Genomic DNA, 20,026 nt, shown 5'->3' on the forward strand with positions numbered 1-20,026 from the left:
TGAGATTTATTTAGAGCCACAAGTCTTGCTGAGGAACCTAGGTGCAGGAGAGACCAAAGATGACACATTTTCTGCCATTCCCGTCTTCTCCTAAACGTCCACCATCATCACGATTAGACTTGCAAAGTTTCTAACTTGTAGGTCAAATTGTAGCATCCATGACTGAATCTATACTTTTCCTCTTTTGAAAAAGGACTAGGGGCCAAGGTTTCTAATAATCTCACATGTATCTGACATGAAGTCTGACATAATTTTACCTGTACTGCAAATGCTGAATGATTTAAATAACCATAAGAATTTGGGGGAAAACATCATCTTCAGAAAGTCACACAAAGCATGAATGTCAAAAGTGCTGTTTCTACAGTTTGATATATTCTGATAAATGGGCCTGAGATGGATTATAAAATATTTCCCTATTCTACACAAGCCCTTTTTTTCCTTTTGAAGTCTGTTGTATTGTTGGTCAAAGGTAATTGGAAATCTAGAGAATCTGTTGCTTTTATTAAGGACATTTCCCTAGTTAATTGGTAGTCAAAAACTGCACCTACATGTTTTGACTCTGCTTCAATGGCCTTTACTGTTTTGTCGGGTTTAGCCTTCACCTATTATGTTCACTTCTAGTACATTTTCCCACTTAAATCTGTGAGGTATCTTTTACAATTTTCCTTTTTTCTGTATTACAACTTGCCATTTCCAATTACTCCTGTAAGGTTGAATTGTATTCATTTTCACTTTGTGTATGATACTAACACATGCAGATATACTGTTTTCAGGACGGATTCGGCAAGGAAATTATGTTGAATGGAACTGTATACTACATATATAACTTGCTATAAAGAAAAATACATTTACAGGCACTCAACTTCTGAAATAGGAACCCGAAACATTGATTCAGACAAGATACCTGACAGAGGAGATGTTTGTGGAGCTGAAATAGGCTTTTGGAAAAAGGAAACGGAGATTCATCAGTTGTACCACCTGTACCTGGATTACAAAAGTGGACGATAATCAATTTACTGGGTTGATCCCTATGCAGACCTAAAGACATTAGTGTTTCTTGCCTGAGCGTTGGCCATAGGAGTAAGCCTTTTCACTGTACTGAGAACCTACTCTATTATTAAGACAGGTCTTGGTTTGATTTGTGTGTGTTTGCTTTTTGACACATACTTAACCCGTTGCGTGCTCATGACGAGCTGAGCTCGTCATGAGTCACAGTGGAGCTGTGCTCATGATGAGCTGAGCTCGTCATAACTGCCGCGGCCCGCCCACGCGCGATTAATTCCCCACCTGTGCGGGAGAATTAATCAGTGGGCGGGGTCATGACGAGCTGAGCTCATCATGAGCACAGCTCCACTGTGAGTCATGACGAGCTCAGCTCGTCACGAGCACAGCGGCGCCGCGGCCCCACCACACCGCGGGGGAATTACCCCAGCAGGGAAGGGGTTAACTAACCTATTTGTTTGTTTCCCTAATTCCTCTGGGTAGAGATTTGTCCCTGCAACTAGAGATCCTCGAAAACAGAAAAGCCTGTTTCAGTTCCTCAGAATAAATAGGGCAGTGTTCAGAGGTCTTATTACAGCCATTGTTTTTTCAATTGTATGTGGAAGGACATCACATTGGATGCAGACTTTTGGCATCACTTAATTCCAAATAGATGTACAAAAAGACTATTTCAATAACCTATGATGGCTGGGCTTGGGACTGCCTCTTTGTTGACATCATATTTTTTCCCCGACTTCTGATTCCCCCTGAGTTAACTATTGAGATCTCAGAAAAGTATGGTACCAAACATAGTCCCCTGACATAGCTGCATTCTGGAGACACAGACAAATGGCACATCCTGTTAAAGTCGACTAGTAGAATATTAACAAATGAGCTATATATTGTCAAGGTACATAGATGTGGAGTTAAGAATAGAAAAACCATACTTGGTACATGCTAACTTTCACAATAGTTTGGTAGCTGATATTCTGGCTACGATATTTTGCAGCACTACAGGTTTGTGCTCATTATTCTGAGGTGTCACTGTTGTTATTCAACTCCTTTATTTGGCTTCTCAGGCTCAATGGATACTCTCCTTGTCTTCATGAAGGCCACCAAAATATCTTTATATTGAGTGTGTTTTCTATACTAGCACCAGGGAATAGTAACTCGGAAGCCGTACTCAAAAATATAACCCTTATAAAAAGCTAAGCAATGGCACCTCCCTAAGATTAAAATTAGCATAACTTCTGCAGGTTGAGGTTTGAACAGAATTACATTAAATTTATTTTGCACACATCACATCGTATCAGCAATGTTCAGTAAGATGCTGCAACAAGTTAATAGGCCTGGGCGGTGAACTCTACTCCGTTTGCGTGGTTTGCAGAGTTTTCCGCACTCCGAAAAACTCCGCTCAAAGAAGCGGGCAGGTTTTTATCCTCACTCACACTCGCCAACGTCCAGTCAGCAAGCGCAAGTTAAGAAAATCCACCTCCCGGCGAGATTTCTCAGCGTGGGCGGTGGGATTTCTCAACGCTGGCTGTCGCAGATGGCATGACCGCTCGCATTGAGAAACCTTCTGTTTGCATTAAGAAAGCTGCCTTGAGCGGCAGGAAAGCAGCTGCCCTCCTTGCGCTGTGCATGGTGCAGTTTGTGCTGATTTTACATCGCTGGACAAACACCTGGAACTGAAAATCATCGTGAACGGCTTGACCAAATGCACTCCTCTGCTTGCGGAACTCCACGTAACACGGCGGAGGTTTTTAGTCACTTCACGGAGTTCCACATAAAGGAACTGCGCAAACTCCATCCAGGCCTACAAATAAGTCTGAAAAACGGTAAAAGCAAGCCCATGCAAGTCATCTGCTTTCAAAGAATGTGTGCCGTACCTTCTTATAAAGGGCACTTTAGAATTAGCAAGTAAAGTGAGACTCCTCAAGGCCTTAGATTTGAAGCGTAAACAGAAATATTTGGAGGACAAAGATGTTTCTGAATGTTGGTATGCGAACATCTTCCTAGGTGATTCAATTACTATTATCAACGCATGTTAACATCTTTATCCTGGGATGAAAGTCTGTGATCCAGAGACCATTATCCTTTCTAGTTGGAGTCTCCTCGAATTCTAGCACAGTTCTCTCTTTTATTGACATGGTATAAAGTCAGGAGGTGGCAGAAGTATCTAGTGAAATTGATCGAATAAGTGAAGCAGATCTGATCAGCTAAACTTCTGATTTATTACAAACCCTGCAGAACGCCTTGTAACCTCCACTGCCTTGCACAATTACTTATTTTCATATATGTAATGGTGTGTAATACATCCTTCTCCTTGTTTAGTACCATTTTCTTCTTTGCATCCCATCTTCTCTACTTTCTGTTATTAAGATGTGTATCTTAGTGTGATGCTCCTGTAACACTGAATTCTTTATCCAATGCATAATTTATTCCCCTCCATGCCTTGAAGTATGTATTCCACCTGAAATTTCCATTTTCATTTTCAAGTGCTAAAAAAGTGTAGAACAAAGACAATAAAATATGGGCTTGGTAGGCTACACCAACAAACTTCTCCTTCCGCTAATTGTGCAAGGATCAGCAGCATTTCATACAGATTAGTACAGCTACGACGCACATCAATCATGCACTTTGGGGCATATCTACAAAGAACCGGCGCATTGCGGCACTGCAGTAAATTGTGCAGTGCTGCGCTGCATCATTTAAAAAACGCAGGGATGCATTGTATTTTCAACAATATGGCGCACCCATGTGTTTTCCCTTGCACTGGTGCCAAAAATAGCTGTCTAACGCCAACACATAGTGCAAGGGTGTCTGCGTTGCAGGGAATGATTGTTTATGTGCAGGAAGGTGTCCCTTCCTGTACATAACCAATCAATAAAGGTGATTTGCTACTTGTATGTGTGCTGCATCACACATAGAAGTAGCAAATCACAATTATTTAATAATTGTTTATGTGCAGGAAGGGTCGCGCTCCTGCACATAAGCAATCATTAAGAGTGTTTTGCTCTATCTATGTGCAGCACACACACAAAAAGCAAAATCAAGGAGAAATAAAAATATTTCTTCTCGTTGCACCATTCTAATGCCTGCTATTGCATGGCGTTTGCTTAAGGCACTGCTTCAAATTCACACCTCCTGGTAAATCTGTTGTAGCGTCAAAAAGCAATGGATGTTGAGGTGGAACGCCCACAGCTACACCCATTCCACTTCCCTTTCACGCAGAAAACGACATGAAAGGGTCTCATATTTACTAAGCGGCATTAAACAATGCAAAGTGGCTTAAAGACACTTTGTATATATGGTCCAGGGCTGTACGCCACCAGAACATCATAAAAAGTGACTTTACTTTGCCTCAACCCCCTTGTAAATATGGCCGTTTGTGTGCTGCCACAAACTTGCTAAGGTGTACCAGTATTTCGCTGCACACACAGGGATCTTGTTAGCTAGTCATTGAGTGGTGTTTGCCTCTCACTCTCCGTGCGGTGCAATCCTCCAAGGAGTGGCGGCAGCCGCAGCTTTATAAGTGTTTGCCAGCCATCTCCCTGGAGCTCGCGCGGAGGCCGAGCCCATTAGACTGCTTGCAGGAAATGTTCTTTCTTTTCACACACACCATAATCCAAAATGAAGGTCTGCTGCCATAATTTTATCAGTGCCTGCCAAGAGACAAATGGGAAAACGTGTATGCATTTGCAGGCAATGGTGTCGCAGCACAATGTCGCGGCCCGCCTGTGGTTTGCTTGCCCCTGGTAGAGCAGCATATTGTGAGACGTATCCTGACTGCATCTTAAATAATTTATTTTAGTCAATTATTTAAGAATATTTGAGTTTAACACTACATTCCACTTTCTGGAGTCCTCTAGGTGCTTTAAGGTGCGATAGGTCTTCCTTTGCAAAAGCCTGGCGGTGGAAGAACCAGTCAGTTCCCAGAAATAATGTGGTTTGCTCAGAGATACCGTAGACGAATATGACCGCAATGATGGAGAACCTTCAAGAAGAGCAAGGATTGTGAGATGCCCAAGTGGTTAAGATGAGGGCAGTTTTAGGGGTTTGAGCAGGCAGGACAGGACATTGAGATCCAATGGGGGGCTTTGCAGGGTGGAATGACTGGGCTTCCATTTGCAGAGGTGAAGATGCCACTGTTCTGTTGGCCCAACCGATGTGCATGTAAAATGTGTGCGCGAATAAGAATTTTGTAGGAGTGGAAGTGTATAGAATGAGAAAGGACAGAGAGTCTTAGAGTAGATTTGGTCTATGGCAGGAAGGAATATGGTTAGGTACGCAGTTCATACCCCGCCAACATCCATGTTCCTCACTGCTAGGTCCCCAAGAAAGCTCTGCTAGTTCAAAAAGAGTCTAGAGAACACGTTATCTCAATTCTCTGTACTTTCATGTCACCCATGCTCATCACGCAGCCACCCCAATCGACACCAAGGAACTTCTAACACAGGATGCCGTGCTAGGCCGAAGCATACCCTCCCTGTTGACACAGTGCTAACATGCAAGTCTAAAGCTGGGCCACTAAGGCAGGGCGTGAATTAGCAAGCACAGAGAAGTCAGACTTCCCTGTGCACATTGCACCAAGATTCTAACACTTATCTCAACCACTGTGCTCACTTGGCGATCACCAACCCTTATAGGTATGGCTGATAGTCCTGTACTCGATTCTGATCACTGCAGCATGCAAGGCATGAAATGGGAAATAGAAACATACATTCTCTTGCAGAGAGGCTATTCAGAATTACCGAGTAGTTATTCATGTGCTTCCTTGGAGACATAAGCTGCAGTTGAGGGGAATCCATTGAAAGCCGCTGGTGTGGCTCACAGCTTGATGATGCTCCAATATATGATCATTGCTAAGGTAGATGACCTCCAGAAACAGTGCATAAGATAGTAGATAGCAGGCCGGAGTACACACATGTCGATACCCAAATGACACTGGCAGCGGAAGTGACATCATACACCCTATGATGCCAATCGCATCACTGGGTTGACCCATTGTCCCACCATTAGCATCAGAACTGTCTTCTGTCTGCTTCTGAGGGGAAGGGAAAGGAGAAGAAAGCACACAAAGAAAACAGAACTGAAGAAGCCCTGAATATTTTATGCTCCTTCCACTGTCTTCATGACTCCTGAGAACAGGAGTAGCAAAGGCAATAGCAGAGTACCTCTGGGAAAACCAAGGGAGTTGTATATTTATCTGAGATGTGTTGACTGGTCTTATTGGTGCATCCGCCATGATGATTTGCAGCTTTCTGTAGTCTTTTGAGCTGTATTTTGCTGTATAATCTTTCAGTTGAGGTGATGGTGCTGCATCACATATTGTCTGCCATAATCCTATATGTTAAGAGCTCTTAGAACTAACTATCTCTCTTCCTGCAATCTTGAGCTGTTGTTTAAGTGATGTCTGCGGGTCTTCTGTGCGAATCACTTTGATTGCTGATTAAGGCTTCATGCAGGACCCCAGGTAGTCTTGTTATGGTTCTAGCGCTGATTGCACGTGTTACCATGATGTCATTGTTGTCATGGTTGTGCTGCCTTGTCCTCTGTCGTGGCACTAGATGGGAAGCACCATTTGTGCGTGTAGGGTATTTGATTAGGCACTTGTGCATCTTTGAAAAAGAGGAAATGGTGCTCTCTCTGGTGATGCTCTTTATCACCTGTTGTTTGCGATCACGGATATTGATCATTCAGGAATTAATTTAAAAGACAGAGGGGTCACTGGGCTTCATATCGTAGTGATAAAACTGATTGTATGTTGGCGTCCATTTCCATAGCACTTCCCAGCGGCGGTTCCTCTGCAATGGTGGAGGAATGTCGCCCCACTGGCTCAAAGCCAGCAGCTGAAAAATGTAACAATATTTTATTATCGTTTAATTTTTCAGCCTGCTGGCTGAGCCAGCATGGGTAGGGAGGGGTGTGGCCACGGGAGGGAGGAGGAGTGGTGTGCACTTCTAAGTGTGCATGTCTGTTTGGCCAGCTGTCTTAGGCTAACCATACAAACATGCGCAGATAGGCTTCTCTAACCCAGCTGTATTGAACAGCCGGGTTGCAGAAACAACACATACTCCTTGTGCCTGTCCGAGCGTTAAACTGGCCAGGTCAAGCCAATCCCCATGCTGCTCACAGGCTACACGAGAGCAGCGGGGAGATTGCACAGAGAGTCTCTGATGCTGTCCAAGTGTCTGCTGGTAACAGGAAGCAGAGGAACAAAGAGGTACGAGGAGGCCGACAGCTTCAGGTACCTTTTTTTTATTATTAGCCCCCGCACTCCCCTTCCCACGCTCCCAACCACCCCACCACTTTTTGTTTGTGTTGGCTGCCACTGGCCCATACCCTACCTCTGTGAACAGTGTGGTGTATTTCCATTTGCCTGCTAAAACTCTACGTCTATGTGTATGTGTAAGAACTGGTAGAACAATTGTAGCAATCAAACTGTTGTAAATTTGCAAGCACTTGTGTGTCACCATAGCTGTGACTTATAGCTGGTATCACCAAGCCACCTTTAGTCTTCTTCCAAATGTTTACCATGAATTACATGCAGCCAGTACAGTAGCCTGGGTTCCCACTGCAAAGATCCTCTTTTCCCTTCATGGTAATCTGTGTACTTAACGTTGTGATAAACACGTGTTACCTACTGGCAGTTCAGGTAACTCTTAATTGGCTCTTAAGATCGCTCCCACAACTCAAATTTGGCACTTGAAACGATTATAGAGATATGAAGGCTCTGGCATTCCTGGGATTTGCTGTCAGTGATGGAGTTCACCCAGGAAGAGGATTTCTTGCATTAGTGTGTGATGCTGTGTGTGCCCTTTCCTTTGCCCTGTGACTGATTGGTTTTGTGAGAGTGTTATTGATTTCTGTAATGACTGTCAGTGAATTTACCATATCCTGTGTCTAGTGTCTTTCTGGCTTTTTTTAAATATGTCACCATGTTGCATATTATACTTGTTGATGCTTATCGGATCTGGAGTCCCTACTTGCCACACCAGCCAAGGTACATCACAATCCATGACAATGCAAGTGGAGAATTTGGGCAGAGGAGCAGCTCTCCCTTCCCAGCCTAATCCCTAATATCTTATTGGTATGGGGATTTAAACAATACTTCCTGTCCTGTCATTAATTTGAAAAAAATCTTATGGACCATATCTGGGTCCCCTGCTTTAGTGTATCGTTCACCTATGTTACTTATGAAAAATGATAGCTAGCCATTAAGTTGAAAAAAGGTCTCATGGAAGATGCCATGTTCAACTGTATAACCATGCACCTATGTTACAAAGGCCAACAAGTGAGGGAAAATAATGTCAGCTTTGTTCATAGAACTACACATAAAGTATTTAGAATTTAAATGGTAGGTTCTGAATGGATCAGCTTCAAATTTTAAAATGGTACATTTTAGAAGTCAAATGATTATGGCTGTGAAAATTCCAGGTTATGTACTTGTTTTGAATGATAAAAAGGAGAAAAGTGATTATTACCCTACAAATGTAACCACTGGTTCAAAAAGCAGCAGAAGGTCTTAATAAAAGCCAAGAGAAGGAGTCAACAATTTAGCAACATTAAGAGACTTAAGCATGATCAACAATGAAGACATCGGAAGAGAGTATATGACATACATTATGGACCTGGAAGTCAGAAGCTTAAATTAGAAACTATTAAAATGCATTAAACAGACTAGTTAACAAATGTAGAATGGGTCCATTGAATAGGAAAGAGGCCAAAAGTTGCAATAACAACAATAAGTTCATCCAAGAAGTGATCTAGAAAAGAAAAAAGTATTAGGTCAGTTGTGAGGAGGGCAAGGAAATCAGGTCTCTTGCTCCAGCCAAAAATAAAAGTTACTTTTAGAATTAAGAAGCAAGACTTAAAAACTGCATTAGATCTAAAATAGCACTACAAAATCTCAAGCATTAGGTAATAATGCAAAATGTAACTTCAAGTATTAACTATAAGAAGTTCTGGACGATAGATAAAAAATGGTTTGACGAAACAACAGATACAACTGACTGCTTCAAATCAATTACAGAGACATTATGAACTTCTTATATAGCAGATCTGCATTAATCGTCACACAGGAAGAAATTAACCCAACCATAAATAATGTAATAACATCTAATGCTACAGATTCTGAAGGACAGTGCAGCAATCATCTGAAGGTAGCTTCAACCACATAGGCTTAGGGACCTTCTATTTAATTTAAAACTTTACTGACAATTAGAAAAATACCTGACCAGTGGAAAGAGTGAAGAGTTGTAGCTATTTTAAAAAGTGGGCTTAGGCAAAATCCTAACATTAAGTAATTGCTCAGTGTTGTCCTATAGGAATTGTCAAATAATAAAAATACAGTGTCACCTTATCAAACAGGCTTTAAGGAAACCCTCTCAACACTGCAGAACGTAATAGCTAAAAGCAGGTCAAAAGTTATTATACATGGGCAAGCCTATTGCATTGTGCCGTCACAGACTTTGTATTTGACCCTCTATCCAGGTGATGGATTTACATTACTTAATGTGAGAGCCCCAAAAAACGATGAGATATATATTTTCGTTTAATCGCAAAACATTTGCTGGCAATCATTACACCATTAGCAAACAATGAAAAATCTTGGACAAGATATATTACTATTTTGGAATAAGGCAGCGTTGCATGCTAGCACAATATTTATTCAACATCTTTGTAAGTGATGATGTTTCATTAGTGAACATTAATTCATCAAATTTACCACAACTGGGAATAGCCAAAATCCAAGCATTGTTTAATGAAAATAATCTCTAAATCAAGGATTATAGGGAAGTGGGATTACAAAGATCACTGACCACTTTAGAAAAATAAGAATGCTAAAACTATTTAATCACCAATGACAAAAAAGCCAAACCATAATATTTGCGAAGAATAATCATAAAGAATTGCGGTATATTGATAAACAAAGGCTGGATATAAACATCTGAGCCTAATTTTCAAGAATTTAATTTGGAAGTCACAATTAAGTCGATCAATTATTTTGCTAACTTTCTAAAAAATGTGTTTGAAAATATGGAGGAGGAGCTCTGGCTTTACTGTTTGGAGCCTATATGGCAAAATTGGCTCGAGTCTTAAATTGCTTCACCCTTTGGTGCTCCTCCTTGATAAAAGTGAGTGGTAAATGTTAAGCCACAACATAGTGTAAGTTCCTGAGCCACAACTAAAGTATTCCAATCGAAGCAATAGGCCAAGGTCTAAAATGACTACAACAGATAGCATAGAAATTCAATCTACTTCATGTTGCTATTTGGGCCTATCACTCGTTGTTCGATTCAATATCAAAGGGGAGTCTTGAAAAACGAATGGGTTTGAGATCAGTGACATATAACATCTAAAAAATGGAATATGACTAATGAATTGATACATTTTGTCTGTGTAGCGGCTGGTGGATGAATGAAAATTGGTCCATACTATTGAGGAAGTCCAGAAAAACTGTTAAGAATCAAGTCTGCAAAGAACTATATCATTCAAAGCAAATTATGAAATGCCACCTCAAGATATGTATCAGTGTAAAGAAAGGCAACATTGTGTGGTTAACACTTAAAACTGTGATGTGTTAAGCAGGATAAATTGCGTAAAAAAGAGATGCCTGAATTATTTATGATTGGAATAAATCAAGTTATACGTGTACCATTTGTACATTTTTCTACAGATTTTAATATTTTATTATAGATTGAGGATATTTGCATTAATTATTATCTTGATCAACTTTATATTGTTTGCATTACTGAGCTATTAATGAGCAAGCAAGCTAGATGACCCTATACACATTCCATTTATATTTGTCTCCAGTACAGGTATTTGTATAATGTTTATTGGCCTGTAATACCAGAGAGCATGATCTAGTGATATTGCCTTTATCTCTTACAAACAACTTCCATAGATAGGATCTCATAGCAGGCAGTATTATAAGTCAACATGGAGCTCAGCGAGCAACATATTGAGAAGCGAGGCTGAAAGCAAAGTTCCTTTGTAAGGTCATGGAACTCTGAGGTGACTTGCAATGTCCTTATAATATGTGGCAGGGAGTAATTTAATAACTTAAATGTAAATGTCCAGTATTTGTAAAGCGCAAACAATTACCCAAAGGTGTCAAGGGGGCCCTCGGGAAGATTAAGCAAGCTATTGCCCAGAGTCACATGGTGCTGGGCTAATCTGCCGCCTGTGATCGAACCGTGAGCCCCCGGGTTCCAGAGTCAGACGCCCAAGCCGCTGCTCCACACCTCTTAAACCACACCACCCACACCACCTTATAACTTACACGGTCACACCATAGTCCTTCCTACAAATCACTTAAATCCATGGTGTGATGCTCTTTAATACGAAAGAGATAAGATGTTTGTAAACATGAAGAATAAAGTTAGAATCTCTAGTGGAAAATTAAAGACATCGTAAAACAGTTAGATATTTGTTGCAAAAAGATACAAGTCTGATTTTTTTTTTAAATTCTGTAGCTCAAAATGTGTACAAACATTCAGAGAGAATTTATCTTTCTTATCATTACCCAAAGTGTGGGAAAAATAAATGTAAATGTAAATGTTTCCATAAATATTGCCTTTCTGCTTATCACTGTTTATCTGGAAAAAAAGAGCAAAAGAAGGAAAAGTCATGTTTTGTTTGCGTGTTTTAAAGTGCTGCTTTAATTTTGCTCTGCGACCTTTCTTTCCACTCAGCAGGCATTGTGACAGCAGTACTCAACTGTGATAAGTTATTGCAGTTGAGAGGTTATGTCCTTGCTTTGTTACGGGGACTAGGGACCTCACAAGTTGCCTGTCTTAAGTAAAATAGAGCTGTGTTTTTATACAGGGATGTCAGGTTTCAGTCTATTATATAAAGAGTTTTCCTCCATCACCTACACTCCATAATTACGGCCATCATTCACTAGGAAGCTCAAATGATAGGGTTGACGTGCAGTCCCTTGTTCTCCCCAGCATTCCAGCTTACTCATCCAGTAGTCCCCACTGAAGATCTGGCACATCCTCATCTAGCCTGGTGTGTTCATGGCACAAGCAAGGCTCCATCCTACCATTCCGTGCAAATCTATAGGATGCCCCATGCCCATGATCATTTACATTCACCATGATGGAGGAAAATATGAATCCTGTCCACGCCAAACAAAACTGTAGCCTTTATCCCCTGAAGCAGTAATCTCACCCAGGCCAGGTTACAATGTGCGAGATTCCACTTGTAACATCTGCCATAACCACTGTAGATAGTTTTTTAGTCACCTGGTCCTGAGAAATCGCCAACTGATCACTTCGTGACATTCTGAGGTGAGAAACATGTTGACCATCTGGGGGTAGAGCGAATTTTTGTCACATTAAAACAAAATAGTCGCCCCCTTAGTCAGGTTGGGACCTTTCCAGAATAAAAATAATCACAAAGGATTCCCTTACCTGTTTTAATCCACACACCACATCTACACGCCTCTAGGCCCCTCACAACCACAGCACCTATATAGCAAGGAACTAAAGATCTCCGAAAAAGAGCCACTTTATGGGTGCCCGTCGAGCATTGTAGCGCCGGCTCGACGAGGAACAGACCCATATGATGAAGCATGACACCTAGCTTGCTGGGTGTGTGAGGGTCCTAGTTCCGATAGGAGGTATCCTCCACCTCCTCACTACCTTGAGTACACACCAGGTGGCCAACTTGCCACCGAGGAACTCCGTACCTTTCATTGTCTTCTAGCTTAATTCAGGGCAAGTACGTTGGACCTCTATTAAGTCCTAGCTGTCCCTCTCTTTGTTGATTCATAACCTTTGTTGTAACATTATTAATCACTATAAGCCCATGACAAAAACATTCAAACATATACCTCCTGGATCAAACTATCTTCCTCAGGCAACACTGCCCTTTCCATCAGACCCAGGAAAAACGTATTATCCTTAAAGGAAAATATATGGCCACTCAGGTATCCTCAACAAGCTAGCTGCATCATTTAGTCAAGGGAATAATTACAATACATTTTGGTTTTATTTCTGTTAGCCATTTTAAAACATACCTTTTTTACATGACAATACAGCGAATGGAAGCGAAAAGGAAAGTAAGTGCGTGATTATTACACTTGTTAAGCACTGCATCCCTGTGGGTCTCAAGATGGTTGTCTTTATCTTTTTGCATAACACTCAGGCAGCCACATTTTATGCTGTTCTCTGAAGACTTTTAGTGAAGGTACTTTACGGATTCCCAATAGAAGGACGTATGTGTTATTGCAGCTTTGTATGCTAAACCTCTCTCCCGCCCATCCCCATTTATTGCAGTCAGCTTGATTCTGAGGACTGTTAACAGTTGTTGCTGAGCACTAAACAGGTGAGGTCTCTGGAATACCTGTACACCTTGGATTTATCATTTTTATATAGGCTGTGCAATGTTCGATTTCTTTATTTTTACAATTTGTGGCTAGTTAAAGCTAGGCTACTGAGGGCCATCCATATCCTGTGTCAGTTTTTACGTAATTGCTGTAGTCTTTGCTGATACGTTTTATACCTCACTCCACATATAGGTGAAGCTAGGAATAGTAAATCTATACTTCCTCTATAGGCACTTACCTTTCGATATTTTGGTCTCCAATATTCTTGTTTCACGATATTCTTAGCCTCGATATTCAGTAGTACGAGTTTTGCCCTCCATCGTATTGTAACACAAAATGTCCTATTTCAGTTTTATTATATAAGGATTTAAAATGTAATCATCATAGCAAAGTTTGCTCAGGGTCAATGTTCTCCTTGATATAACTGAAGAGACTGAGGTGTCTTTGTTGTGGACAGTGTGATGCAGAAAGCGTATCTCTCCTTGGGGGGACACCTACCTTTGGAAGCAGAGGATAGTAGACTGGAATTGTGTGATACAATCCTGAATATTTGCATGCACTTGAGTGATGGGATGCAGTTCCACCACCTGATTTCGCATCTTTGACCTCTTAACCCTTTCGATGCGCATGATGGAGCGGTTCCGTCATGCGCATCGGTCGCGCTGTGCGGATGACGGAACCGCTCCGTCACGGCCCCGCCCGTGCAACGAACCTTCAGCACGGCGCGGTAATCCGCGCCGCGCTGAAGGGGTTAAAGGAACAGGAACAACAATCTAGAGATGTTGTCGATGCCGCTGGACCAGGAGTCAACATTGAGGTTCCAAGCCGCTGCCATCACTGCGAGGTTTGGTGATGTCAGGGACGGGCATCTCGAGATAGTGGTCCACGCTGCCAGGACTTTAAGTGGGATGAAAAAACTGTGTGGGGGAGGGGGGTCTCGCAAAGGGGCGTGGCCAATGTAATTAAGGGCGTGGCTTAAAAACATTTACGCTAAAAATCTGTTCTTAGCATGGTGTGCCGCCCGATTCGTATTTTGCTGTTTCTGTAATTGCATTCAGATATATGACACAACAAGTAACATCATACCTACAAGAAGTCAGGACTGTTGCCTTTGTCAATGGTTGTTAGTTACGGACCGCCAGTGCCAGGTCACAAAACAGAGCCCGATAGAGACCCGTTTCGAGGCCTCCTTAAAACAAACTGCCGGTGCTCAGACCCGGTGAGACCCGGCCCACTTAAAGCCCTGCACGCTGCCCTGACCTGTGCACGTTGCAGGAGCTTGAAGCTTTCCACAAGCCTCCACTAAAGGCAGAAGAGCACAGGTGCAGATGCACTGCTGATGGCTCACTTCACTTCCCAGGAAGAAAGACACAACATGAGAAAGTTTCTAAAATTAAAGCTAGCATTTCACATTCAAATGAAGAGCAAGCCTTTAATTAGGACGTTTCAATCTAATTCCTTACCCCCCCTCTCAGCACGCCTTCTGTAATTTTAGCAATCAGTGCCTTAAATTAAACCTTCTGCGTGTTTCACTTTGCAGCGACCGAGCTCCCTGCGGTCCCGGTAATCTGGCTGGTTCTGTAGCGTGATCAATGTCCCTGCATGCTCGCTTTTTGTGACTGTCTGCGTGTGCATCTCATCACTGGCTTCCTGTGTGTTTCGCTGGTCTCTGCTGCTGGGAGATGCGTGGTTTTTCTCTTACTTCCTCTGTATATTATTGTTCCGTGAGTGCCTGTAGGTGCCATGAGACTACGTGCCTACAGACGTCGCTACGGGACTACGTACAGTGTTTAATTTGTAAAATAAATGAATAAATAATTAAAAGTAAGTGCTGGTGCGAAAATATTTTCTTAAGAGCATATGTCTGGGGTTGCTGAATGCCAAGGCTGCCTAGTCGTGATTCTATCCAGTGCTTCATTTGAGCTGGTGTTTTCCGGAGCTCAGCACTGTCCCTTATCACCAACACCTGCGCTTTTCAGGAGCACCAGTTAAGGACACATTAATCTATGGGGAGATTAAGTGATTTTGTTCAGAATTGCAGGATGTTGAGATGACGCCAAGACTCGAGCTTGATTCTCCAGCTCCGAAGTCGGCAGCTCTGGCCATTATGCCACATCCACTCCCCACTTTCATGGGTAGTATTTGGTTCTGTTTTAGGCGGCACTAACTGGAAAAAAGACTTCTGCAAACTGCCTCCTGTCGAGAGCCCCGGCACTTTTTTTTTGTACATATCACGGGCCGGCACCATAACGACCGCCGGGAACAAAAAAAAACGGTGTGGGCCGATGCGCCGCACCCAAAGACAACAGGGGGCTCTCCCACAACCACCCCCAAGAAAATGCACTCCAAAAGTGGCTTGAAAAATACCTGGTCAATGTGGGGGCCAGGTGAGGTTTTAGAACCCCCAATGAGGGGACACCACTGCCAACCAGGATGGACCAGGAGTGTCAGCAGGGGGTTATAAGGTCACCGCTCCCCAAGCACAGCTCCCTTCTTGGGGCAGGGGTCGGTGCACACTACAAATTTTGAGAGGCCTTTCCAAAGAACACATCATTGCAGGAGAGGAGCCTTGCAATGGCGAGCTGTCCTCGGTGGTCCTGCGGGGGGATCCTGAATCCTCCTGCTGCGGGAAAGTCAGCTTAGGGTCAGCCAGGCACACTGCCGCCAGTCCGGCATCGTCAGGGGGAAGCAGCACAGTCCCGGGGTCGGAGGTAGAGGATGCCATGCCCTCCCCTCACAGAGCAACAGCAGTGGATCCAGCCGAGCGCACCACCGCCAGCCCGGCATCGTCAACTTGAAGAGCGGTACGGTCGCCCCACCATCCCCTGTGAGGAGCCAGACCACAGAGGAGCCATCAAACGGCAAGAGGCAGCATTGGACTACTGTGTGGCAGCCAATCCCAGGAGCAGTGAGTCTACGTGCCCAATCCCCAGGCAGGCAGCCGCAGCTTAGCGGAAGGAGGTAGGTTGCAGGGGGAGGGACGCCCAAGGCTGGACTGGCCGTAGCGGGCACTGGGTGTTTCCCCGGTGGGCCGCCACGGTGGGGGCCGGTTTTGGGCTCTTCGGGAGACCGTTTTTGTTACCGGGGGCTGGTAATATCGGCCCCTGTAACAAAATTGGCCAAAACAGGCCCTAGCAAAGTTTGGCTGCATCTCCCCTGCCCCCCAGGAGGGCCAGCCGAGCAGTTTTCCAGGGCCAGTTTCGGTTCCCAGTCCAGCCCTGGGGACGCCAGTGGGGTGTGGCCAGCCTCGTAAGCAGCGAGTTAGCGAGTGGGATCCCGGTCAGGCATACGGTAGTGGAGAAGGGCGGATCGGCTCAACAAAACCTCATCCCTCCTCTGGAGTGCCCGGTCAGGGCCAGGAGAAATGAGGAATTTAAAGGCACAGCGCGTGGGCCAGCTTGGGCACAATATAATAAGCTGGCTGAAGTTACTGAGCTTCCCAATGCTGAGAGGGGTAACTTTTCAAAACCCAAAGCCTGCTTAGTGCGGTGGACAGTGCGTCAGGTTCCTAATCTGAGGGTCATTTGTCAAGTGCTGAGAACTTGCTGAAGGGTTCTGTCACGAAGCTGCCTAGCATTTGTTGAAATTAAATCTGCGGAGTTTGGTGCATAAGCAGAGTGGCAGCTCCCTGCTGAACCCTGCACAAGGGACTGGGGGATAGTCCAAGTCTAGGGCAACGTGACCCAGCCGACACAGCAGGAAGCACAGGGCATTTGGTCCAGACCCTGGTGAAGCAGAGAAAAGGCCAGAAGCACTTTAGGGAGTTCCACAAGGGGCTGTGGACAGCCCAATCTGAGGGTGACGCGACCCAGCCCCTGCGGCAGAAAAACACAGGGCACAAGCCCTAAACTGAGCGCCAGTACCCAACATCTGCTTAAGTTAATTAAGGTGCATGTAACTTATCTGTGGTCCCTGTATTCAGCTACATTGGAACTATTGTGACTGCATCGGAGTGGCTGTTTTTACGGGTTGTGTGCATAGGATATTTGTGTCTGGCGGTGTGGGTTCTTATGTGTGACTGCTATTGCCTGTGCCTGTGTTGTGGATGACTGTGTAGCCTGCTTGTAGATTCCTTGTGGGTATTTATCAGGTCTGTAGGTATAAGTATTTGGAATTCTGACTTATTGCCACTGTGTCCACCAATACCACTTAGCATCTGACATATTCCATCAAAAACATGCCCAATTTTCTGTGACGGACCTTTTTCAAGACATTGACGTTGGGTCACAGAAAAACCAGGGGTGGCTCCTCCATTTGAGCAGGGGAGCGTCGCCTCATAGGCCAGAGCTAAAAAATAAAATGGTAATAACGTTTATTTATTACAATTTTATTTTTCACCAACAGACACGTCCTGACTGAGTGGCAGGACAGGGCGGGGCCAGTGCTGCTGAATCGCAACAGGGAGCTGAGTGCTTTACAATGTGCATGTCTCTTTGGGCGGCCATCTTGCAACAGCCAGCCAGACATGTACATTTTAAGCTTTTCTAACCCAGCTGTCTTAGACAGTTGGGTTAAAGAAAGCTCAGTCCTCTAGTGCTCTTGTGAGCCCAGATTGAGGACACTCCAACTAATTACTTAATGTGCTTTGCAGCCTGTATCCAATACACTTCTAGGCTGGGTGACAGATACACTTTGTGCATTTCCTCTAGGCAGCAACAACACAAGAATAGGTGTGTCTGAGTACCCATCGGCACACATCTGCATTCTCATGGCCTAGCATGGACAGGATGGAAGGGAGGGGCGAACACGTCACTTGAATTGGCAGTGTCCTGCCCCCACACAAAGGGCTGATTACCCCCACAGATAGTCTGTGTTAGAATCCGGGGTCTCTGGTTGGCGCAGGTATGCACTTGCGAGAAGCAGGGACCCTTTCCTCTAAGTCAGGGCATAGGATCACCTCTTTAAAAATAACCCCTGCTCACCCTCTAGGTAACGTGGCGCGAGCAATCAGGCTAGATTTCCAGAGGGCATTAGGTTAAGCGTTCAAGATATCTCGCACAATAATCACAACCCCACCACACAAAGACACAAGGCTGTATTTATATCAAAATTAAGTTCTTTATATAAAAGATTTCTTCAAGCAGGATGTCAAAATACAGTTCTTTCACTTAAATAAGGTTCCAGTTACTTTAAATGCTTTTAGGCAGTCCACAGTTCTTAAAATGGCACTTTTCTACTTAAAATAGGGTTCTTAGGGGTTCTGTGCGCTTCGTAGCGCCTCGAGTACGCTTCGTACGAGGTTTTGGACGTCACTTGCCGTTTCTCACGCTTCTCGCGTGAGCACGCATACTCGGGACGTGAACCGTACGGACCGTACCTTTGTTGGTACGCGTCGTATACGTCCGGTACGCCTCTTGCCAAACCTCACGCTTCTCGCGTGAGCAACTTACTATACTTTGAATGGGGGACGGTTCGTACCTTTCCGGTTCATCTCGCACAGCTACTTCGGAGGGTGCCAAAGTTCACGCTTCACGCGTGTACAGCGTAGCGGGTCTCCAAAGCCAGTACGGGTCGAACAAAGCCACGGACGGGTCGCATTCAAGCGCGCTGCGAACAGTACCTCAAATTCGTGTTGGGCAAAGGTCCTGGCGGTTCCAGAAGGCTGTAAGGGGTGTCCCACGTCGCGTTGCTGTCCCTTGAGGTCAGTGGATGGCGATGCTTCGTGGGGCACTTCTAGACTTCCAGACACGTACCAGAGGGCAGAAGCAGGAGGGGCAGCTCGGGGGCAATTTCCTCAGCGCGTCGCGCTGCCGGCTTCACGGGGAGGACACACAGTGCGTCGTAGGTCCTTGCAGGGGCTTCCACGGCCAGGGGGGTCGCAGAGGCTCGGCGCTCAGAGCCTAACCAGTCTCTTCTTTGCAGTGCGAGCTACGGCTCGGTGGGCAGATGCTTGCGGTGCTTGGACCAGGTAACAGGTCTTTGCGGTGCTCGCAGTAGCCCCGGTGGCAGATGTCGCGGTGCTCAGATGAGGGGCACACAGGTCCTCAGGGGTCAGCATCACAGGATCGCCTCCAGCAGCTTCTCCTCTTCTTGGGGAAAGGTAGCGCCCACTGTTCCTGGGGCGCAGTTCAGGGGGCAAGTTCACCAGCAAGCCCTTGGAGATTGTTCAAAGCACAAGTTGATTCAAAAGTCTTTTCCTTTAGTCTTTTCCTCTCCTTCCAGCAGTCAGGCACCCACCGCAGGCCAGTCTCTCAGGCATAGAGACAGTACTCCTCCATGCAGCTTTTCCAGGTCCTTCTCCTTCAGGCAGAGTTTCTTCTTGGCGCAAACAGGATCTGATTTCTTAGGAGCAGGGCTCCTTCTTTTATAGCACAATTCTTTTGTTTTTTGTCGCCGGGGGCCTGGGCCTGGCTCAGTCCAGTTTTGGCGCACTTTGTTGTGGTGACTCTGCTCTTTCCTTTCAGCAGCAGGGCAGAGACATCAGCCGCACCACAGGGGGCGGAGCCGGCATTGTGGTGGCAGAGCACAGGTCTATTCAGAGTCAAAGGTGTACTCTTCCCACCCATCCTGGTGTAATCTCTCTACCCACCACCTGGCAGCCAGCCTGTCTCCTGGAATTCCCCAGCCCTGCTCTTCCCTGTTACTAGGCAGAGCACACACACACAGCAGAGGCGGACTGAAATGGCCAGGTCAGTAAATACTAACTTTCTAAAAGTAGTATTTACAAACACAGGATATTAAAATAAACTTTACTAAAAGAAG

At 44.6% G+C, this 20,026-nt stretch overlaps 1 protein-coding gene across 1 annotated transcript in view; it reads left to right on the top strand.

The window, feature by feature from the left end:
- Positions 1 to 20,026, top strand: part of CACNA2D2 (calcium voltage-gated channel auxiliary subunit alpha2delta 2) — a 1,194,468-nt gene that overhangs the window by 504,236 nt on the left and 670,206 nt on the right. The gene's annotated exons all lie outside the window — the stretch shown is intronic.

The sequence above is a fragment of the Triturus cristatus genome, chromosome 9 (genome assembly GCF_964204655.1).
Source record: "Triturus cristatus chromosome 9, aTriCri1.1, whole genome shotgun sequence".
NCBI lineage: Eukaryota > Metazoa > Chordata > Amphibia > Caudata > Salamandridae > Triturus > Triturus cristatus.